Below are 25,169 nucleotides of genomic sequence, written 5' to 3' on the forward strand. Positions count from 1 at the left end.
GATTCCATGTAGCTCTCATGGTCTATGTCGGTTATTGCAATATTTCCCTAATGTAAAAGTAAATGAAGGTATGAAAGGTGTGAACTCTTACTAGGGCTTTCTTAAGGGTTTCTGCATAGTGTAAGGGAGGGTATGGGACTTCTCTAGCACATTGCACTTGTGGGATCCTAAGAGATGGTTGTAGTAGTGTTTTCTTATGATTATGATTATTATGACTTATGTATGTTGAAGCTATGTTATGTATGTTCATTATGAATGTGGTAAGTTATGATGAAATATGATCTTATGAACATATGTATGAAGTAGGTTGCTTAATGTGATACTTGGCTTTGAGTAGGGTTATAGGGTTCTATTCTTTGCATTGCACTAGTATTGCTTGGGTTGTCTACATGTTGGGATGATAGTATGTTGGTTTGGACTATGATACTTAATTTGTGTGCGTGCATATTGGATTTACTTGGCAAAAAGCTTGTTTTGAATAAAATGTCCTTTTATGCATGTTTCAATGGTTTTTATGCATAGTAACCATACTTAGTACGTGTGTTGTACTAACCCATATTTTCTTCTTTTTGCCAAAAATTTAAGTTCGGGCCGTTGAGGATTCAAGCTTACTTCTCAAGACACTTGGAGTTGCTTCCCCAAGTTGGTGAGTCCTCAAGTCCGAGGACAAGACCCTATGATCTTGCTTCTATGTTTAGTTCTTTTCTTATGTTGAAAGACATTGTTGTACTTCCTATTTTCAAGACTTCTTATTGATGTAAGGGCTAAGTCCCATATTCGATAGTTCTATGTCTAGATGGTGCATTGTGACGAAGTTAGATTTTATTTTTCATATATGAAGTGAAGTTGAACTTCCAAAGTAAAATTTATAAATTTTCGGTGATTTTATTCTAGGATACATGTTATGATGAATGCTAAGGGCTTGTATAAGACCTCTTCGAGGTTGAATACGCCGATAACGAGTAGGTGATGTTGTCAGGTCGTTACAAACTTGGTATCAGTGCATAAGGTTTAGAATAATGTAGGATTCATGTCACAAGATACCACATCGAGTAGAGTCTTGTTCATGGGTGTGAAGCGCGCCACGCTTATGAATGAGAGTCTACTAGATGCTTTGGAACTTTCACTCTTTTGTTATTCCATCGTCCTGCCTATGAGTCTTAACTCTATTTAGTCCTGTTATTCTAATCATTCTCTTGTGCTTATAGGCAATGAATACAAGAAGGAACAACGCAAAGAGGTCCGGTGAGGAGAATGTGAATGAGGGGGTTCTCCCTCAAGCTCCTCAAAACCCTCAAGTTCCTATTGAAGAAGGGGCAATGTCTAATGTTGAGATAAGGTCGGCTATTCATAATTTGACTCAAGTGTTGGCCACTCAAGTTGCAAGGGATGCTAGGGTGCAAGTGAACCCCAATGCTAGCACTATCACTTCTAGGTAAGGGATTTCACAAGGATGAATCCCCCTACTTTCTTCGGCTCCAAAGTGGAAGAAGATCCACAAGGGTTCATTGATGAAGTGAAGTGTTTAAGGCGGAGTTAGCCACCTATCAACTCAAATATGTGGCACAAGTGTGGTATGAACAATGGAAGGAGGGGAGACCTATTAGAGAGGGTCCGATAGGTTGGGCTACATTCAAGATGGATTTTCTTAATAGGTTTTTACCTTTGGAACTAAGGGAGAGGAAAATGCAAGAATTCATCAACCTCCGTCAAGGGGGTATGAGTGTGAAGGAGTATGGCCTCAAGTTCACTCAATTGTCCAAGCATTCTCCTACTTTGGTGTCGAACTCTAGAGCTACAATGATCAAATTTGTTATGGGTGTATCAGATCTTGTGGTGAATGAATGTAGGTCGGCTATGCTAATCCCAAGCATGGACATTTCTCGCCTTATGGTTCATGTCGAACAAATTGAGGAGCAAAAACATAAGCAAGTTCGTAGAGAATTGAAGGGGTCAAGGACCGATGATGGAAATTCTTCTAAGGTTAGGTTTGAAATCCAAGATAAGCCAACGTTCAAAAAGAGGTTTTCGAACCAAGGTCCTCCTAACACTCCAAGGGTCAACAAAGGTAAAGTGTCTACCCCACAACCTCAAGAAACAAGAGGTGGTGGTCCTTATGTTGAGAAGCCTATTTGTGCAAAGTGTGGTCGAAAACATGAAGGCAAGTGCCTAGTTGGCATGGGTAATTGCTATGGTTGTGGTAAGAGTGGCCACACGAGGAGGGACTGCCCTATGCTAAAGGCTCAAGGAAGGGAAAATGCTCAAGCACAAGCAAGTGGCCCAAATCCCGATGATTCTTCCTATGGTCTCCAATCCCGAGGTGATCAAGAGAGCTCTCCGGATGTTGTGACCGGTATGTTCCAAATATTTTCAATAAATGTTTATGCATTGTTGGATCCCGGTGCCAATTTGTCTTTTGTAACCCTTTTAGTGGCTATAAAGTTTGATATGCTTCCCGATGTCCTAGATAAACCCTTTTCGATTTCTATCCCGGTGGGTGATTCCATAGTTTCTAAAAGAGTCTATAGGGGTTGTCCCATATCATTGCCCATTAGAGTCACTTTGGTTGATTTGGCAGAACTTGAGATGTTAGACTTTGATGTTATATTGGGGATGGATTGGTTTCCTGCTTGTTTTGTGTCCATAGATTGTAGGACCCGAATTGTGAAGTTTCAATTTCCTAATGAACCCATTTTAGAATGGAAGGGAGGAAATTCCGTTCCTAGTGGAAGAAGGATCATTTCATGTCTAAAAGCTTGTAAGTTGATTTCTAAGGGTTGTCTCTATCATATTATGAGGGTCAAGGATCTTGAATCCGTGATTCCTCCTTTGGAGTCGGTCCCCGTAGTGAAGAATTTCCAGAAGTCTTTCCCGATGACTTACCGGGGTTCCTCCCGAACGAGAAATAGATTTCGGCATAGATTTATTGTCGGACACACCACCCATTTGAATCCCTCCTTAACGGATGGCCCCGGCGGAGCTGAAGGAATTAAAAGCTCAACTCAAAGATTTGTTGGATAAGGGTTTCATCCAACCTAGTATATCTCCTTGGGGTGCACCAGTGTTTTTTGTGAAGAAGAAGTTGGATCTCTTCGTATGTGTATTGATTACCGTCAGTTAAATAAGGTGACCATTAAGAACAAGTATCCACTCCCTAGGATTGATGACTTATTTGATCAACTTCAAGGAGCGAGTTACTTTTCTAAAATTGATTTGAGGTCGGGTTATGTTCCGAAAATAGCCTTCCGAACAAGATATGGTTATTTTGAGTTCTTAGTGATGTCCTTTGGTCTTACAAATGCCCTGACGGTTTTCATGGACCTTATGAATCGTGTGTTTAGGAATTTTCTAGACTCATTTGTTATTGTCTTTATTGATGACATCTTGATATACTCTTAAAGTGAGGATGATCACATGAATCATTTGAGGATAACATTGCAAGCCCTCAAAGATCACCAACTCTATGCTAAGTTTAGCAAGTGCGATTTTTGGCTAAGATCGGTTGCTTTCCTTGGTCACATTGTTTCTAGTGAGGGTGTAGAAGTTGATTCAAAGAAAACCGATGCGTTCAAAAGTTGGCCTAGACCTTTGAATCCTTCCGACATCCGAAGCTTTTTGGGTTTGGCCAGTTATTACTGGAGGTTTGTTGANAGAAGTTGATTCAAAGAAAACCGATGCGTTCAAAAGTTGGCCTAGACCTTTGAATCCTTCCGACATCCGAAGCTTTTTAGGTTTGGCCGGTTATTACCGGAGGTTTGTTGAGGGATTTTCATCTATTGTATCTCTATTAACGGCCTTAACTCAGAAGAAGTTCAAGTTCGAATGGTCGGAATCTTGTGAAAAGAGCTTCCAATCGTTGAAACATAAGCTCACCTCTGCAACGGTTTTGACCTTACCGAAGAGTTTGTAGTATATTGTGACGCTTCCCGAGTGGATTTGAGTTGTGTCCTCATGCAGCATGGTAAGATTATAGCTTATGCCTCAAGACAACTCAAGGTGCATGAGAAGAATTATCCAACTCATGACCTTGAGCTAGCGACCGTAGTCTTTGATTTAAAGATTTGGAGACACTATCTCTATGGGGTACATGTGGATGTGTTTACCGACCGCAAGAGTCTTCAATATGTTTTTAGCCAAAAAGAATTGAATCTCCGACAAAGGAGGTGGTTGGAGCTCTTAAAAGATTATGATATGAGTGTCCTTTACCACCTCGGAAAAGCAAATGTGGTTGCGGATGCTTTAAGTCTTATATCTATGGGTAGTGTGTTACATGTGGAAGAAGAGAAAAGGGAGTTAGCCCATGATGTACATAGGCTAGCCCGGTTGGGTGTCTAACTTGAAGATTCCCCAAAAGGAGGTGTTATGGTCCGTCATAATTCCGAGTCATCGGTTGTTGTTGACCTGAAGTCTAAGCAACATATTGACCCTATATTGATGGAACTAAAAGAGTCGGTTCTCAACAAAGCAACAAAAACTTTCTCTCAAGGAAAAGATGGGGTGCTTAGGCACCAAGGAAGATTATGTGTGCCGGATGTGGATGGCCTAAGAGAGACAATCTTAGAGGAGGCCCATTGATCCCGATACTCCATCCATCTGGGAGCCACCAAAATGTATCGCGACACACGTGAGATTTATTGGTGGAACGAAATGAATAGAGACATAGCAGATTTTGTGGCAAGGTGCTCAAATTGCCAACAAGTCAAAGTCGAGCACCAAGGACCGGGAGGTCTAACTCAAGATATTGTTACGCCCACTTGAAAGTGGGAAGAGATCAATATGGACTTCGTGGTAGGTTTACCTCGAACCCGTAGGCAACATGATTCCATTTGGGTCATTGTGGATAGATTGACTAAATCAGCCCATTTTCTTCTTGTCAAGGTTTCTTATTCGGCGGAAGACTATGCTAAGTTGTACATTAAGGACATTGTGAAATTGCATGGGGCCCCGTTGTCGATTATTTCGGATAGAGGTGCCCAATTTACTTCCCATTTTTGGAGGTCTTTCCAAAGTGGGGTTGGTACTCAAGTGAAACTTAGTACCGTATTTCACCCTCAAACGGATGGTCAAGCGGAACGCACCATCCAAACACTAGAGGATATGTTGAGAGCGTGTGTCATTGACTTCAAAGGTAATTGGGATGACCACCTACCTTTAATAGAATTTTCCTACAACAATAGCTACCACTCAAGTATTACTATGGCACCCTTTGAAGTACTTTATGGTAGAAGGTGTCGATCCCTGGTTAGGTGGTTTGAAGTAGGTGAATTTGTTCTTCTTGGTCCCGAGGTAGACTATGAGGCTACGGAAAGAGTTTGACTTATAAGGGATAGGTTGAAAACGGCTCATAGTCGGCAAAAGTCTTATGCCGATAATAGAAAGAGAGATCTTGAATTTGAAGTATGTGATTGGGTCTACTTGAAGATCTCACCCATGAAAGGGGTGATATGGTTTGGTAAGAAGGGGAAACTTATCCCCCGGTATGTTGGGCCTTATGAGATCTTGAAGCGTGTCGGAAAGGTCGCTTATGAGTTGAAATTACCCATCAAATTGGCCCCGGGTCACCCGATGTTCCATATTTCTATGTTAAAGAAGTGTATAGGTGACCCAGTGTCCATTCTCCCTCTAGAAGGTTTAGGGGTCAGTGAGAACCTTTCTTATGAAGAGGTTTCGGTCCAAATCCTAGATCGTCAAGTTAAGAAGTTGAGGAATAAAGAGGTTTCCTCCGTAAAAGTCCTATGGAGAAACCACCTAGTTGAGGGTGCAACATGGGAGGCCGAGGCCGACATGAAGTCCCGCTACCTTCATCTTTTTCCTCCTACTCCTAGCCAAAGTTGAGGTTAGTAGTCTCTCTTAATTAGGTATAAATTGAAAATCATGAGTGTTGATGATTATGACATGATTTCCTTGTATGTGCATATTTTTGTGAAAATTCATGCTTAAAGTTGTATTTTGAGTTTTCACGAATTTTGTTTCTCATGATTGAAATTGCACCCATAGATGTTGTGTGATGTTGTCTTCATGAGAGTTGTAATGAGCATGCTTGATGTTGTCTTGCTAAAGAAATGTCTTGTTGATTTCTTAACATATATGTTGACGCTCATTAAATATGGAGAAGGTAGTTCCTCGTATACTTATGTGAAGTAAAGAGTTTTGAGCATAGTGATGTTCTGGATTAAATTCTTATATGATATGATGATATGATGTTGTTGTTGATGTGACTGGTTGTTGTGCTGCTAGTTTGAGTCTTTGTCTCCCTAGAAAGAAGTCCAAGTGACATTCGGGGACGAATGTTCCTAATGAGGGGATATTGTAACACCCTGGGAATTCTATGACTTAACTTAGAGCCTCACTTTATGAATAATGACCTAAAAATAGTTAAAATGATGTTTATAAACCTAAACTAATGTAATTGACTTGGTTTGGAAGAGTAAAAGTCTAAACGTCAAGAAATGACCACGACGTCCGGAAACTACGAAAGAATGTGTTCTAGTGTGTCCTTAGGTTTTTGGGCAGGTTTGGGAGTGTCGTATGATGGTATAATCTTGTGAAAAGGTTTATAATAGGTAAATATATGTTCCTAGGGTCAAAACGTTCTAATACGATGCCCTGGGGCCACCCTAATGGCCCCCGAGGAGGACCCCAACCATGGCAAAGCAAGCTGCCAAGGCAGCTTGCAAATTGTTCATAGAGGGAACCATGGCGCGTCGCGGACTTGCTCCCCCAAGGAGAAAAAAGTCAGTTCGCGACACGGTCGTGTCGCGGACTCTACTGTCTCGAAATTTAATTCCAAATATCTTCAGGGAACAACTCCGTGTCGCGGACTTGTTCCGCGACGAAAATGCAGAAATTTAGAAATCTATTTTTACTTCAGTAAAGAGTCCATTTAAGTGAGGGGTATTTAGGGTACTTTAGGGGACGTGTATATAATGATTTTTAAGTCAATTTACCTCACTATTATCACTCAAACACAAAACCCCAAAGATCTAAACCTAAAGTTCCTCCTTATCTCTACTCTCTCTCTCTTCTCAAGAACTCCATTGAAGAAGATTGGAGCTTCAAGAAGAAAACCAACTCTCCAAGGTTTCAACTCGGATTTTCGTGGTTAATTTGTCAGTCAGGTATGGTTGCTTATCACTCTTGGGATTCCTTTCCCCAAGAGGCCCCTTCAAGATGAATTTCAAAATCTCCAATTTCTAGGTTTCAATCCAAAAACGTGGGTCTTCTTTCTAAAGTGAAATTGATGTTATAAACTGACTTTGATTGATGTTATATGAACAATTATGGATGAATTTATGTTGTATTGGTGGTTTCTTGAAGAATTCCCCATGAGACCTATGTTTCTCCTTCTTTTCCTAATTCTAACCCTAGTTTGTGTTGGATATTGATTGAAGGCTATGAATTGAATGTGATGTTATGTAATTCATGTTTGTATGATGATTCTACCCTAGGTTATGTATAATTTCTATGAAATTAGGGTTGAGTCTTTGAATGAAGCCTTGAAGGCTATGAAGGGAATATGTCAATTGCTTATATTGATGTTGATTATGTTATTACTTCATGAATTACCTTGTACTATGTATTGATTATGAATTTTTGGTAATTGAAGTATGGATGTCCCACGAAGGGCAAGAAGGTATGAAGGTTGGTTTTTCTTTGAACTCAAGTATGAAAGGTGAATTACTTAGATTGTAATGATGTTATACCTAATGTGTTATTGTGGTGCTGATGACCTAGTTTCCTCATCCTTAACCCTCTACACGTGAATTAGCTATGAAGTATGTATGTATATTATGATATGATTACTATATGATTGAAAGGTAGTTCTCATGATTGTAGTGTAATATAAAGTGAAAAGTTTACTCACTTGCTAAGTGTGTCTAAAGTGAAAGGATTGTTACTCACTTATGAACACATATGAGCTATTATGTTAAGATAGAACATAAGAGTCTAGTAAAGGCTAATGTGAACTGATGTGATGACTAAAGATGATTACTAAAGGGAATTAGATGTTAGCACCAAAAGGGCATGTAAATAAGATGGGGGGTCTCACGTTTAGTAAGTCTGGCTCCCCACATGGGTTTCCTCACTTTTAGCAAGTCCGGATTACCTACGATATGTGTTGTCTCATGAGATGGAAACCCCCATGTTCAGTAAGTTGGGGTTTCTAGAAGCAATCTCCTTGACCCTTTACTATGTGCCCACATAGGACTCTAGCTTTGTTGATCCACCTAGATAGCTATGTACGAATGGTTACACCTTAGGCAAGTGCTAACCCTCTCTTTTCGGTGTGGGAGTAGAACACCGGATTCCATGTAGCTCTCATAGTCTATGTCGGTTATTACAATATTTCCCTAATGTAAAAGTAAATGAAGGTATGAAAGGTGTGAACTCTTACTAGGGCTTTCTTAAGGGATTCTACATAGTGTAAGGGAGGGTATGGGACTTCTCTTGCACATTAAACTTGTGGGATCCTAAGAGATAGTTGTAGTAGTGTTCTTTTATAATTATGATTATTATGAGTTATGTATGTTGAAGCTATGTTATGTATGATCATTATGAATGTGGTAAGTTATGATGAAATATGATCCTATTAACGTATGTATGATGTAGGTTGCTTAATGTGATACGTGGCTTTGAATAGGGTTATGGGGTTCTATTCTTTGCCATGCACTAGTATTGCTTGGGTTGTCTACATGTTGGGATGATATTATGTTGGTTTGGACTATGATACTTAATTTGTGTGCATATAGGATTTACTTGGCAAAAAGCATGTTTTGAGTAAAATGTCCTTTTATGCATGTTTCAATGGTTTTTATGCATAGTAGCCATGCTTAGTACATGTGTTGTACTAACCCATATATTCTCCTTTTTCCCAAACATTTAGGTTCGGGCCGTTGAGGATTCAAGCTTACTTCTCAAGACACTTGGAGTTGCTTCCCCAAGTTGGTGAGTCCTCAAGTCCGAGGACAACACCCTATGATCTAGATTCTATGTTTAGTTCTTTGCTTATGTTGAAAGACATTGTTGTACTGCCTATTTTCAAGACTTTTTATTGATGTAAGGGCTAAGTCTCATTTTCGATACTTCTATGTCTTGATGGTGCATTGTGACGAAGTTAGATTCTATTTTTCATACATGAAGTGAAGTTGAACTTCCAAAGTAAAAGTTTTAAATTTTCCGTAATTGTATTCTATGATACATGGTATGATGAATGCTAAGGGCTTGTATAAGACCTCTTCGAGGTCAAATACGCCGGTAACAACTAGGGGGTTCTTTCGGGTCGTTTCATATTGTGAGCTTGAGATTCTTTGATATTAGTGAGTCACGTCTTGACTCTTTGAGTGCACAATTGATCCTTGCATGAGTAAGTTGAGTCTTTTTATGTGCATTCATGATTGAATCTTATGAAGCACTGTTTGAGACATCCTTTTTGAACTTCTGAACTTGAGTTTTACTTGAGGACAAGCAAAAGTTTAAGTTGGGGTGTTGATGAGTCCATTATTTGGACTCATTTGAGGCTTTATTTGAATAGATTTAGTGTCCTCAAATGTATATTTTGTGCCAATAACTGATGTAGATCCTTGAATTTTAGGTAGTTGGATTGAGGAACAAATCATGGCCACTAATGAGCAAAAAGGAACAAGGCAGCTGAAAAGACGAAGAAAAAAAGGCCTGAGGATCGCCTAATCCATTGGGCGAATCGCTGAACGGCCTTGGCCTCGCCTTAAAAGATTATGATATGAGTGTTCTCTATCACCCCGGTAAAGAAAATGTAGCGGCGGATGCACTTAGTCGGTTATCCATGGGTACTGTTGCTCATATTGAAGAAGGTAAGAATGAGTTTGGTTCGACATGTTCATAGATTGGCCCGATTGGGTGTTCATTTAGTAGACTCCACCAATGTTGGTGTTATGGTCCACAATAGTTCATAATCGTCTTTAGTGGCGGATGTGAAAGCCGAGCAACGTCTTCATCCAATTCTAGTTGAATTAAATGAAACGGTGCCTAGGAAATCCGCTAAGGATTTCTCCCAAGGGGAAGATGGGGTACTTAGATATCAAGGTCGATTGTGTGTTCCTAATGTTGATAACTTAAGAGAACTGATTTTATTAGATGCCCATAGTTTGATATTCCATTCACCCAGGAGCCACCAAGATGTATCGTGATTTGCGGGAGGCCTATTAGTTTAATGGGATGAAGAGGGATAATGCGTAATTTGTGACTAAGTGTCGTAATTGTCAACATGTGAAAGTTGAGCATCAAAAACTGGGAGGTTTATTCCAAGACATTAGCATTCCTACTTGGAATTGGGAAGATGTGAATATGGATTTTATTGTTGGTTTGCTTCATGCCTAGTGACAACATGACTCAATTTAGGTTATAGTATATCAGATGATGAAATCGGCTCATTTTATTCCCATCAAGGTTTCCTATTCGAAGGAGGATTATGCTAAGTTGTACTTGAGGGAAATGGTAAAGTTGCATAGAGTGCCTTTGTCCATTATTTTCGATCGTGGTACCCAATTCACTTCACAGTTTGAGAAGTCTTTCCAAAAGTGTCTTGGTACACGTGTTAAACTTAGTACGACCTTTCATCCCAAAACCAATGGTCAAGCGGAGCATATTATCTAAACTTTGGAAGATATTTTGAGATCTTGTTTGATTGATTTCAAGGGTAATTGGGATGACCATTTGCTATTGATTGAGTTCGCTTATAAAAATAGCTATCACTCGAGTATTGATATGGCTCTATTTAATGCATTGTTTGGTAGGAGGTGTAGATCTCCTACATATTGGTTTGACGTGGGTGAGGTGACCCTAGTAGGTCCAGAGTTGGTACATGAGTCCATAGAGAAGGTTCGACTTATTAGAGAAAGGTTGAAAACGGCTCAAAGTTGGCAAAAGTCATATGTCGATGTAAGAAGAAAAGATCTTGAGTTTGATGATCATGATTGGGTTTACTTGAAAATTTCATCCATTAAGGGTGTAATGAAGAAAGGGAAGCTTAGTCCCTGATATGTAGGCCCATATCAGATTTTGAGACGTGTTGGTAAGGTTGCTTATGATCTAGATTTGCCTAATGAGTTGCCATCGGTGCATATGGTTTTCCATGTCTGTATGTTGAAGAAATGTGTTGGTGATCCGACATCCATATATTACTTAGAAGGTTCGAGAGTTAAGGAGAATCATTCTTAAAAAGAAATTCCGATTGAGATTTTAGACCGGTAGGTCAAAAAGTTGAGAAACAAAGAAGTTGGTTCCGTGAAAGTGTTGTGCAGGAATTAGTTTGTTGAGGATCTTGGGAGGCCGCGGTCGATATGATGTCCTGATATCCTCATATTTTTCCTTCTACCCCTACTCTAGCTTGAGGTAACGAGTTCCTCATGGTTCACTCTTTGTTTTGGAGTCATATGTCTTAGATATTCCCATGATTCCTCATTTTATGCATATTCATAAAAAGCTTAAGTTTTGAGAAAATGAGTCAACTTGATTGATTTCTACATGTTTATGTGCATTTGAGTATGAATTGCATATAGACTACATGACATGATGTTTTGAACATGCTTTAGCTTGGAGTTGATCTTTCCTTCTAGGATATATTTATTTGAGTATGAGTTGCATATGGGTTTCATGATATGATGATAAGATTATGTTTAGCTTGGAGTTGATGCTTCCTCCTCTGATATGTGCATTTATATGATTGCATGCATAATGGGCTATTAGATTTAGTTCCACCCCTCTTATGATGTTTTAATAATGTCCTATCTTAGAGTCGATATTTCCTCTTTGGTTATATGCATTTATATGAAGTTGCATTGATGATTGGGATGTTCGTTTCTCTCATACTCTTTTCATACTAGCTTGAATCTCATTTGAGGAGGAATGATCCCAAGGGGCAGATACTATAACACCCTGGATTCGAGAATGGCAAGACAACTATTTTCAAAAGATGTAGGTGCCACCCGACGGAGGCCACCCACGGCCCATGAATGGGACCACGGACCGTAGGTGTGGTCTGTGGTTGGTCACCCCAGCTTCAGACAAAAGTCCAGACCCACGAACAGACCAACGGATCGTCGTTGGGTCCACAGTCCGTCGATTGAGGGTCCATAGGTCAGGACCCCTGAATCAAGTTTCTGACCATACACGACGGTAATGCAGAACGGACCGTCGGTCAGTCCATGGTCTGTCGGTCAGGGGAGTCGATGGTGGTTCCACAGTTATTTTCAGGGGTAGTTGCGTCTTTTACTAATTAGTCTAGCCTAATACTATGTCGTTTTACCCTTCACTAAGACCTCTATATAAGTATTTTAACCCCTAAAATTCGCCAATAGAAATCATTCTCTCAAATTTCTAAAAGAAGAACAAGTCTCCTCTCCAAAATATTTCTCTCTCTAGATAGCTTGAAGAAAAAGGATTCAACCAAAGGTTTCAAGTCAAGTCTCCATTCCTCCATTGAATATAAGCAATCGTCTTTAAGGTATAATAGTTTTCATCCAAGGATTCCTTTCATTCATGGAGTTCCCAAATTCTCCTATTTTTCAAGTTAGAAATCCCCAATTGAGTTAGAGTTTTCTTCAATTGCCACGGGTACTCTAGATTTTTTATTTAAATGATTAAATTATCATCTCTTATGCATGAATTGATGAAATACATTGATTTTATGATAATTCCCCAATAAACCCATGAAATCCCTATGTTTTCCAAATTATGATCATATGATGTGGGTTTTGATTATGAAAGAAGAGTTTTATGAAGTCAAGCATCTATTGATGGAATTACATGAAATTATGTTGAAATACATGTCTAAACCATGTTTTTTAGAGGTTGATGATTGAAAGTGGGTTTTGAACCTTGAAAGGTAAATTATGGAGTTATGCATGTTCTTATGAAATCTATGCAAATGTATTAAGGATGCTTTGACAGTAAAGTATCAATGATGATGTTGGTGTTGTGTTGTTGAAAGGATTTTTTTATATACATATGAAAGCATGAATCTGAAAGGTTTTCTCACATAGTAAAGGGTTCTCAGGTTGAAAGGTCTTTTCACCTAAATGAATCAAAGATAAAGAGTTATCCTAATGAAACCTAGCTTGGACTGGTTATTTAATGATACCTTTCCATGGATAATAAGAACAAGTAAGAAATGACTATTACGTGGGATTTATGCTTAGCACTGAGAGGATATTGAGATGGATGCTCTCCCGTTAGTAGAGGTCGGGTTTCTAAAATCAATCTCCTTATCCCTTACCTCTGTTCCCTCATAGGAAGATTATCTAGATAGACATTAGCTAGTGAATCCACCTAAGCTAGAATTTCATGGTCTTTACCTTGGAAAGTAGGACAATGCTTTTCGATGTGGGAGACACCGGGGAATCATGTTATAGCTCACATGGTCTCTATGTTTGTTAAGGCTACTTCCCACAATAATAATGAAATAAGGTTACTTCAAGGAGTATCTCATATGTGTTCAAGGCTTTAAAGATGTTAGCTTGCATTGGCCATGTTTTATGACTAACGTTTTCTAACCCTTTTATATCATGTTTTAGCTTGGTCAATTGCAGGTCATGAAATGTCCTATTTTAGCATGATTTAAATATTTTAGGCATAGCTATCATACTTGGTAAATTGTTTTGTACTAACACATACTCTTGCCTACATTTCCCCAGATATAGGGTCCGACAGTCAGGGTTCTCAGTTTAGTGGCTAGTGGTTGATTGCAAGGTTTCTGAGCTTTGGTAAGTCCTCATGCTTTGACGATAGATTTTAATTGATTCGTAGTTTCCTTCTTATTTTTAGTTTTGGACATGATGTATGGGCTAGACCCAATTTCATTTTATTGTACTAGATGGCTAATGAGACAAGTGTTTGAGACTTCCGGTTTACTTTTATAAAACTTTGGACTTGAAATGTTGTCTTTACTTCTTTTGTTCTATTTCTTATGTTATGAATGCTAAGTGTCTTGTATGGAGTCCCTTGGGCTCCTATACGCCATGTTACATCTAGTGGGTACCCATGGATCGTGATAAGGACTCGCTTATGAGGACTCTTATGACCACATCTAAAACTTCGTGGATGTGTGTGGGTCATTTTTAGCCTTTTATCTAATGGGGAAAGCAAAGAAGTGGTTGACCGAACTACCAAGGGATTCAATTAGTTATTGGGAGGAGCTCACCGAGGTGTTTTACGTAAGGTTTTTTCCTCCTTGGAAGATGGTCAAGTTGAGGGATAATATTCAGAACTTCAAGCGTATTGATGGTGAACCGATCCATGAGACATGGTTGAGATTCCAAAAGTTACTGCTCCAATGTCCAACTCATAGGTTGCTGGATAATGTACTCTTGCAATACTTCTACCGGAGCCTTAATACAATCAACAAAGGTGTAGTTGATAAACTGATTGGAGGTGGTATAATCAGTCAACCTTTTGTTGTGGCTTCGGTATTGCTCGATGAAATGACCAAAAGTCGCACATGGTATACAAGGGATGATCAAGTGTGTCCTCTAAATTTCAAGCTGACCAAAGAGAAGTTGGAACAAAAAATTAAGAACGTGATGAAAACATGGTCAAAATAAAGACTCAAATGACATGGTTGACAAAGCATGTCATAGGGGTGGTTATGAAGCTATGAATCCAGTTGATGTGAAATTTGAAAATAAAGAGGTACATTTAGTGTCAAGACTAGCAGAGGGTTCTCGTTCGAGCTCTTTAAGGTTGGGCGGGAATCAAGGTTGGAACATTGCCACGACCCAATGGTACCCCCTGGACGTAACGTGGCACATGGGACCCCGAAAGGCACCATGTAAGCCACTTGGAATATCATAACATAAGTAAAGAACAATAAAGAGTAAAAACACATTTTTCAAGCCTTAAGAAATTTTTCATAAAAGCAAACGAAAGTCTAGACTTGTCTTATTTAGCCATCTGACCCTATTAGCCTTTACAACATAGTTCTTAAATGAAAGTACAATAAAGGAACTAGAAAAGTATCTTCCGTCCTCGAAACATGAGGACTCACCAAATAGCAAGAGAGTAGTCGATCCAAGCTTGACCAAGAAGAAGATTACCTCAAGAAACGGACCCTACACTTGTAGAAAACTGTAGAAAATTGGGTTAGTACAAAAATGCACTAAGTATGATAGTCAAGCAAGGAATCATTGGAAACATGCTAAAAAGGACATTTTGGTTGAAAATCATGAACTTTACCAAGTTTGAACTCATCATGAATGTATTGTCATGCATAAATCACCATATCATAATGACAACATATCATATGCACTCTCAAAGTCTACTTGTGCAATGCATGAGAAAGATCTCATAATCCTACTCATACTAAGTAAATCTTCTTGAGTAGATATGGTCTATAAATCATATTCTTGTCAATATTAACATATTAGGGAATAAGCCTTAACCGACATAGACCATGTGAGCTAACATGGAATCTGGTGTCATGCCCCACACCGAAAAGAGGTGACCTACTTGCCTAAGGTAGAAGTAACATTTATTAGCTTTTAGGTGGATCCACTAACATAGTTTATGGGATAAGGAGAGTGTTACTAGAAACCCGCCCTTTCTAGCGGTGGAGCTTCCATCTCAAGAGATACTTTCTAGAAACCCGCCCTTTCTAGTAGGGGAGCTTCGATCTCATTTTCAATATCCACTCAGTGCTAAGTATAATTCCCATGAAGTACATATTAAGTTTCAACTTAAGTTCATAATCATGGAAGAGTGCCTTAACACTCAATCCAATATAATTCATAAGATAGCTCATAGATTCAATAAGTAAGAATAGTCTTTCACCTTTAGAATCATCATATTATGAGTAAACCTTTTACATTATAATTATATTCATACATAAGTGTGTACATGAGGATAAAAACCCATTCAACATAACAATTAGATCATAATCATATTCACCTTACTCTCAAAGTAATCCAAATGCATATTCATAACCCTCATAATTATGCATAATTCACATATCTTGCCCTTCAAGGACACAATCCATCAACACATCTAGATTTAATACATTAAACATAATTGATAGAATAATTAAAGTAACCCAACTATAACAAACATAATCTCATATCATCCTTCAAAATCAACAATTCTCATCATAAGATCCAAATTTGGGAAATTACGGATTTCATGGGTTCTTTGGGGAATTCATCATAAATCAACAATAAATAATTAATTCAATAATAATCCATCATAAATCAACCATTAAAAACGTTTTTGGAAAGAAACCACAAGATGGAAGTCAAACCCTAACTTTGGGGAAATCACTAGTGTTGAAATCGAATTTAGAGGGACTCCTTGGATGGAAATTATCCAAGGATGAAGGATTACCATACCTTAGTTGTGATTCTCCAAAGAAATTGAGTGAAGCATCTTAATTCTTCAAGCCCTAGCTCCAATTCTACTCTTCTTCATCCTTGAGTCCTAGAGAGAGAAATTTTTAGGGAAGATGAACTTTTGGAATTTGATTTGGGTGTTTGGAAAATATGAAGTAATTAGGTATATTTTGACTTAAAAATACTTATATAGTACCCCTAAAATTACCCAAAACGACTCCACTTCAATTGGTCTTAATTGTGAAAACCCCAAAATAACCCACTTTAAGTGAGGTACCAGGTACCACGACCCAGCCTCACGAACTGTCAAGGGCACCAAGGCCCGTGGTGGTGCCCTTGGTCCCTTGAAAAGTAGCCCCCTCAACCTTGGCAAGCCCCCATGAGATGAAGGCAACCCCACGAGCCTTCCCACGGTCCGTGGTCTTCACCACGAGCCATAAAGTGCCTCGTGAAGGGAAGCCTTTCTTAGGGCAGCCTTGTGAGCTCACTGCCTCACAAACAACAGGTGGCACCATGACTCATGGGGGCTACCACGGGTCGTTAAGGCCATTGTGGTCATGGTGGGATGTGGCGATGTGCATTTTGGCAGCCTTGGCACTCTTGCCATGGCCCTCACCCAATTCCCTTGGCCCCTGCCCTTAACCCTTGACATTAACCTTACGTTTAGCTCTAGTTTAGCCTACTATTTTCCGAGGTGTTACAAACATAAATTGTGAGGATGGATGGAGAGATTACAATCAAGATTGGTCTGATCGGAACACATATTGGAGGAGAGAAGATAATGATGATGCTCGATATGTGCACACCTATGATAATAAAAAGTCAAGAGATGATTCTGAAAGTTTTCAGAGGACTTGTTGGCGCATATTCTAAACAAAGTGGAAGGATCAGATGAAATTGTTAAAGAAATGAAGGTAGATTTCTCATCCTTGAATAAGAGGTAACCTCTCACTCGGCTAAATAACAAGAGAATCTTGTTAATGATATGGTGGCTAGTTCAAAGATTAATCATGAAAATGCATGGCAATGTTGACTAGGACTGGTAAAATAGTGGGTAGAGACGTGAGAATTGATAGCAAGGCAAACTGTAGTAAATCAAGGGATGATTCCATTGATATAGCCAGTTCAGCGAAGAATCGAAGAATGAAATTGTAACAACCCGGAAAATTAGTAGGTGAAACAAGAGCTTTACGTGAGAGTTTTTGAGTTTGATGTGGGGTTTAGAACTGTAAACTGATTCCTTTACTTAGAATGAGAGTTTTAGGGTTAGGGCGTCAAGGTACGACCCCCCAAGGTCTACCCAAGGGGTCCTTGAGAAGGACCCCAAAACAACCCAAAAAGTTGTCCAAAACAGTGCCTCACACGAAAGGCATCCACGACCCGTGGATGGACCCATGCCCCGTGGGAAGGGGTCATGGGTCAAGGCTCTTGATTCCATGATTTGTGGAGCTGCAGACCCCAACCCACGACTGACCAGCACGGTCTGTGGATCAGTCTATGCCCCATAGGTGGGGGTCGTGGATAAGGCCTGTGTTGCTACCCAATTCTGCCTAAGCTAGGGTAGTAAAGTAAATTCCTTAATTATTTAGTATTAATTTAGGTCATTTAATATAGTTAATATTCACTTGTATAAGTATTTTAAAACCATTAACTAACCTATTTTACTTCATAATTCCCAAGACCCCTAATCATAACTAACTTTACCCCCAAATATTTCTCTCACTAAGAACCTCCATTGGAGAAGTAGAATTCAAGGTCTAGGGCTCAAGAACTCATCCTTTCCACTTAAATTCATGAGGAATATTCATCTAAAGTATGGTAGTTTTGATTCATGGTTATCTATTCATCCATGAAGTCCTTATGTCACGCCCCAAACTCAAGGGGCGCAACTGACTCCTAAAGCCAAAACTCAGGCCCGAGCCGACCCTGCTGAACCATTTGCTACTAGCGCATGGCAGTCACATGCAATTAAGAAAACAAACAAGTATATCTCGGCTTAAAACTAAGCCCTCGGCCGGCAAGGCCCCTGTCAACAGATCTACAAAAGAACCAGCTACTCCCAAGAGTTCATATAAAGAAATATCCAACTAGCACAGAAGTCCTGATTGGGCCGTCGAGGCCACCATGATATCTATACCAAAACTAAAAACAGGTAAATATCAGTACAATACATCAAACAGCTCACAAGCTTCAGCAAACCAACAACATAGGCCAGCATGGCCATAACGTAGCTATAAACCCGACACACTAGTCTGCAAGCCTCTAAGAGTAGTAAAGATTGGTGGGACAGGGCCCCAGCCTACCCATGAGAATATATACAACAAAAGGTAACAAACCTCCCAACTCTGGCAGCTCCGGAGGAAAGGGGCTGACCAATTGGATAAAAGTCAATCCTGCTGATATGGAGGTCTACTCGGTCATCTGTCAGGACCTGCATGCATGAATGCAGCGCCCCCAAGGCAATGGGGCGTCAGTACAAAATAATGTACAGAGTATGAAAGGCAATAGACTATGATGAGGTATCCTGATATACTGGAATAATCTGATAAATAAATTAAGGATAAGATAATTGTACTGACGTGCTTCTAAATCTAAATTTATCAAAAATAATAAAACAACAACCTAACCAAGCCCCCATAAGCTCGGTAGGTACAAACAGCACGCAAGACCACCTACTCAGGCCCCCATAAGCCCGGAAGGTGCCAATCAGCCTGTATACCCCTATCGATAGTCCCCTAGCTCCGCAGGCAGTCACATAGCCCTCTTAGGCATCAACATAGCTTATAGACAACTCATAGCCCTCTTAGGCAATAATATGGCCCTGTAGGAAGCACATAACCTTCTTAGGCGTCAATATATCTCCCTGTAGGCAACTCATAGCCCTTCTAGGCATCAATATAGCCCCGTAGGCAACTCATAGCCCTTTTAGGCATCCATATAGCCCTGTAGGCAGAACATAACCCTGCTAGGCATAGATCACATTCCTGCAGCTAACAACAATAGCCCAAAGGCAACAATAACAATCCAACAGCTAAAAGTGAGCAATTTAGTTATAGGCAACCTATACAAATAGCCTCTAAGTCGTGTCCAACATACGAATGTTACTAATGAATAAGAAACCCATTAAGAGAGCATTATACGCACTCGAGCAGCCAACAATCAACAATAATGGCTATAAGTATAACAACGATAACAACTCAATTACACTGTTCCTAAGCTTTAAGGAAACATGCCATAGGAAGAGAATAGCCTTAATATACCTTTTTCGCTAAATTCACGTGGCCTAAAGACTTTAACTCATAACTCCCTGGATACTACAACAAGGTAGGACCATAATCAACACACAAAATAAAAGATACCATGACAATACAATAAAAGATATGTATTTCCGTTGCAAATTGCTATTTGCTGCTTATAAAAGCTAGAGTCGATGAAAGAAGGGTCTTACCTCGATCTTAGGTTCATAATTCACCTCAAAACCTTCAAATATATTCAAACCCCTGTTGTCCCAACACTAAAATGTGATATGCTACGTAATCGATAAAATAAATTATACCACGATGATGAGCCCAACGCGTAGAACAACTTTCGTCAAGGACTTACGTCAAGAAAATCTATATTTCACTTGATCCGAAAAATGGGTTTCTATGTTTTCTCTGTATATTTAGCTTAAAATGAAGAAAAAAATCGAAGAAGAAGATATATACAACTTTCCACCGACCTAGGGCCCCACCTCACGTGCCTGCTTGCGCAGTCCCACGAAAATGAGAATATCTCTCTATTTTGAAGTCATATGAATGAACGGTTTGATGCGTTGGAAACTAGACTCGTAGACCTCCGATTCGATAGTTTGTGGGCTACAAACTCTTTATAGATTGGGAGAAAACCTCCAAGACATTCGACCCAAATTTCAGAGAAATCTTTAAGAAGGAACTTACGATAACTTCCGCCAACTTTTATTTAGCCACTTACCTAACTTCAAAACTTGAGATGCAACACTTGAACACTTAAAATAGGACATACCACATCATTCTTAATTTATTACTCACCCTCCTTGTCTTTCCACGAAGATACGAGTTAATTTAGACGTTTTGAAAAGTCGGGGTGTTACACCTTAAACTCTCAATTTCAATATAGAAAAGTCTCCAAAACCTAGGGTTTTCATTTCAAGCCATGGATTCTTTCTAAAAATGTTTACATTGAGTTAATTATACCATATTATGATTGAATTGCTGATTTTTATAGTTTTTATGATAGAATCTTCCATGAATCCATGAATTACCCTAATTTCTCAAATTGGATCTTAAAGTGTGGGTGTCGATTGGTATTAGTAGAATGTTATAGAATCATGAATATAATGAATTTATTACTAGAATTGTGTATTAATTAAGGAATTTCTATAGTTTTGATGTTGAATTTCCTCCAAGATCCCATGAACCCCCATGTCCCCAATTTATGATTATATGATGTGGGTGAGTTGTGGTGGGATGAATAGTATGAGATTTCCTTGTAGTAATTTAGTTAATTGATTAATGATGTCACCATATATATCTAATTTAGTAATTCTAGATTGATTGGTTGAATGTGATCTATAGTAAAACATGAGAGTTAGTTATGTGTATGAGACTTGTGTGCATGCAATTAGATTGCTTTGAGAAGTAAAGTGAATACATTATAATCTTATTGTTGTGTCTATTGAATGATTATCCTTACTTGCACACTTAGATATGAATACCATACAATGTGAAAGGTTTGTCACATGTGGTGATTCTAAGGGTTGAAGACTAGTCTCCCCTAATGAATCTAGGAGCTTTAGAGTGAGTTTTTTTGATTGAGTGTCAAGACATTCTTCCGTAATTATCAATTTAAGTCAAAATTTAATATAAACTCAATGGGACTAAATGCTTAGCACCGAGAGGATATTATTATGAGATAGAAGCTTTTACACTAGTTGAGTCCAGCTTCCTAAATGGGTTCCTTTTACACTAGTTGAGTCCGGGATCCCAAAGTAGTTGTATCATGAGATGGAAACCTTCTATGATAGTTGAGTCCGGGTTTCTAGAAGCAATCTCCTTATCCCATAACTACATGCCCCCGTAGGTTATTTAGCTATTGGATTCATTTCCAAGCTAATACATCTAGTTCTACCTTAGGCAAGTAGGACACCCCTTTACGGTGTGGTGTAGACACCGGATTCGATGAACAAGCTTTCATGGTCTATGTCGGTTAAAGCTAATTCCCACAAAGTCAAGTTTAGGATGAGCTATGGCTACTCAAAAAGTACTACTTAGTGTGGGTGGGGGGGTATGGGACTTCATCCATGCATTGCACAAGTAGGCTTTGAGCGTAGTTATGGTAGATTCCTCTTATGTCATGAATATTCATGTAGTGAATGTGCTTGTAACTAGATGGCAATTACATAGATAGTAAGGCTACTTTTAATGTTGTATGATAACTTGCATTTTTGCCATGGGTTGGTTTCCTTGATCTAGTTGACTAAAAGTGAGTATTTCCTTGTTATGAGAAATAGGCTAAGGATGAGATTAAAAGATGGTAAAACATGAATGAGGATCTAAAGTGACTTGCTTAGTACAGGTGGGAGTATGGGATCTTACCTATGCATTTCACAGGCTTGCCTTGAGGTGACTCATGAAGTGTTTTTCCTCATGTCTTACTAAAACTAGATTGTAGTTACTATGTATATGTTCCTAATGGTATTCCTTATACTCACTAGATGTGATTGTTATCTACCATGCTATAGTCTATGTCTTATCATGATATCTTTTATGCTTATTACTTGTGTTTTCACACTACTTTCTAAATGATGGTTTAAACTAGCAAAGTGCATGCATTTAACAATGACGTCCCTTTTAGCATGTTTTCAAAGGTTTTTATGCATGTCTATCATACTTGGTGCATTTTTGTACTAACCCATATTTCTTCTACATTTTTCACAAAGTGTAGTTGTTGATGTTGAAAGCGGTGAGTTAAAGTTTCGGGAAAATGATAAGAAGTTACTTTCAATATGTGAAAATTGATGAAGCAACGTAGCGACATTCATGTTGTATCATTCATTGATGTGATTGACGAACTAGAGGCTAGGTGAGTGAAGTGTCTTGTGTGGGTGAATCCCTAGCTACCGTCCTTTTGATCTATGATGGTGAAGAAATTCACAATTATGATGAGGTTGTGGATGCTCTATCAGGTTTGGGTTCTCATTCTAAAAATATATTGAAGCTCGATATTGATTTACAAAATCAGGATATTCCTCCCGCCAAACAATCCACTAAAAAGCCACCAAAGTTTGAGTTTAAGGTGCTCCTACCTCACCTTCGGTATGTATTTTTGGGAGCAAACAACATCTTGCTCATAATTATTGCCGCAGATTTGATTGAATGGCAAGTTCAATCACTTGTAAATGTGTTGAAACAATATGCTAAGGCAATCGGATGGACGATTGCAGATATTGTGGGAATTCCTCTCGAGTTTTGTACTCATAATATCCAATTGGATAGTGAATGAAAAACAAGTGTTAAGCTCTAGAGGAGGTTAAACTCTCCAATACAAGAAGTGGTGAAGAAAGAAATCATCAAATGGCTTGATGCGGGTGTGGGCTACCCTATTGCGGATAGCAACTGGGTGAGTCTCATGAAGTGTGTACCAAACAAAGGAGGTATCACCATTGTCCCAAATGAAAAAGGGGAACTAGTACCAATGCACCTGGTCATCGATTGGAGTGTCTGCATGGACTACCAAAAATTGAATGCATGGAGCGAAAAGGATCATTTCCCGATGTTTTTCATGGATCAAATGCTTGATAGTCTTGTGGGGTGTGGATGGTACTAATTTTTAGATGGTTATTCAGGGTACAATTAGATTTCCATTGCAATAGAAGACCAAGAAAAAATAACTTTTACCTATTCCTATGGGACATTTGCTTTCAAAAGAATTCCTTTCGGGTTGTATAATGCTCTGGCAAATTTCCAACGATGCATGCTCTCTATTTTTTCCTATATGGTTAAAGACTCAATGGAGGTCTTTATGGATAACTTTTCAGTGGTGGGTGACTCATTTGAAGCGTGTCTTTAACACCTTGGGAAAGTATTACAAAGATATGTCGAAACCAACCTTGTCCTCAATTGGGATAAATGTCATTTCATGGTCATCGAAGGTATTGTTTTGGGGCATAAAATTTCAGGAGATGGAATGCTGGTGGATCAACCAAAGGTCAAAGTTATTGCTAAACTACCTTCTCCCATTTCAGTGAAAGGTGTGTCTGGAGTTTTCTAGGACATGCAGGCTTCTACCGGTGGTTTATAAAGGATTTCTCTAAGGTAGCTTATCCTCTTTCTAAGCTAATTTAAAAGGAATCTACTTTAAACTTTGATGAAGCTTGCCTTAAAGTATTCTTGTGCTTAAAAAAAGTTAGTGTAGGCTCTAATCATTGTTGCCCGTGATTGGAGCATTCCATTTGAGCTAATGTGAGATGCAAGTGGTGTGGCTCTGGGACTTATTCTTGCTCAACGAAAGGGAAAACTGTTACACCCAGTTTATTAAGCAAGTAAGACTTTGAATGTAGCTCAAAGGACCTACACTGTTACCGAGGAAGAATTGTTAGTTGTAGTGTGCGCTTCTGAAATGTTTAGAGTGTATTTGTTGGGAACTAAAGTGGTGGTGCACACAGATCATGCCGCAATCTCATATTTGATGGCAAAGAAAGATGCAAAGCCAAGGTTGATTCAGTTGGTGTTGTTGTTGCAAGGGTTTGATTTCGAGGTCAAAGATAGAAAAGGGTGTAAGAACCAAGTGGCAAATCACTTGTCAAGGCTATAAACAAATGTTGTTATTTCCGGTGATAGGGATATTGAGGAACCATTTCCTGATGAGTCAGTAATGGTTGTTTCTCATGGCAATCCACCTTGGTATGCTGATTTCGAAAATTATGGTGTATGGGATTCTTTTGGATAGACTAATTTTTTACCAACGGAAGAGGTTCTTTTTCGATGTGAAGAACTATTTTTGGGATGAATCGTACCTATTTCGGGAATGCACAGATACATAATTAGAAGGTGTGTACAGAAAGTGGAGGTAAATGCAGTTCTCGATGCTTGCCACGCGTCGCCAGTTGGTGGGCATCATAGCGGGGTGCGCACGACTGCCAAAGTACTTCAAAGTGGTTATTATTGGCTGACGTTATACAAAGATGCACACACTCTTGTTAAACAATGGTTTCAATGCCAAAAGCAAGGAGGAATATTGAGAAGGCATCAATTACCTCTTCATCCTATTCTAGAGGTAGAATTTTTTTATGTCTGGGGAATCGACTTTATGGGACCTTTTGTGAGTTCATATGGTAAAAAGTATATCTTGGTGGCAGTTGACTACATTTCTAAATGGGTAAAGGTTGTAGCTTTACCCAACAACGAAGGGAGAAATGTTGTGCAATTCCTGAAGACATACATTTTCACAAGGTTTGGCATTCTGCGTGCAATTATTAGCGATGGGGATCTCATTTTTGTAACCGTTTATTTGCATATTTGTTGAGAAAATATGGAGTTAAGCAAAAAGTTGCAACCCATTATCATCCACAGACAAGTGGGTAGGTTGAAGTGTCGAATCAGGAAATGAAGGGGATTCTGGCAAAAATAGTCAATGAAAATTCGACTGACTGGTCTCGGAAGTTAGATGATGCTTTTTGGGCATACCGCACTGCATTCAAGACCCCAATTGGCATGTCACCATACAAATTGGTATTTGGAAATCTTGTCACCTACCAATTAAGCTTGAAAATAAGGCATTGTGGACATTAAAAGCATT

This window comes from Solanum stenotomum, chromosome 2 (assembly GCF_019186545.1).
Source record: "Solanum stenotomum isolate F172 chromosome 2, ASM1918654v1, whole genome shotgun sequence".
Taxonomy (NCBI): domain Eukaryota; kingdom Viridiplantae; phylum Streptophyta; class Magnoliopsida; order Solanales; family Solanaceae; genus Solanum; species Solanum stenotomum.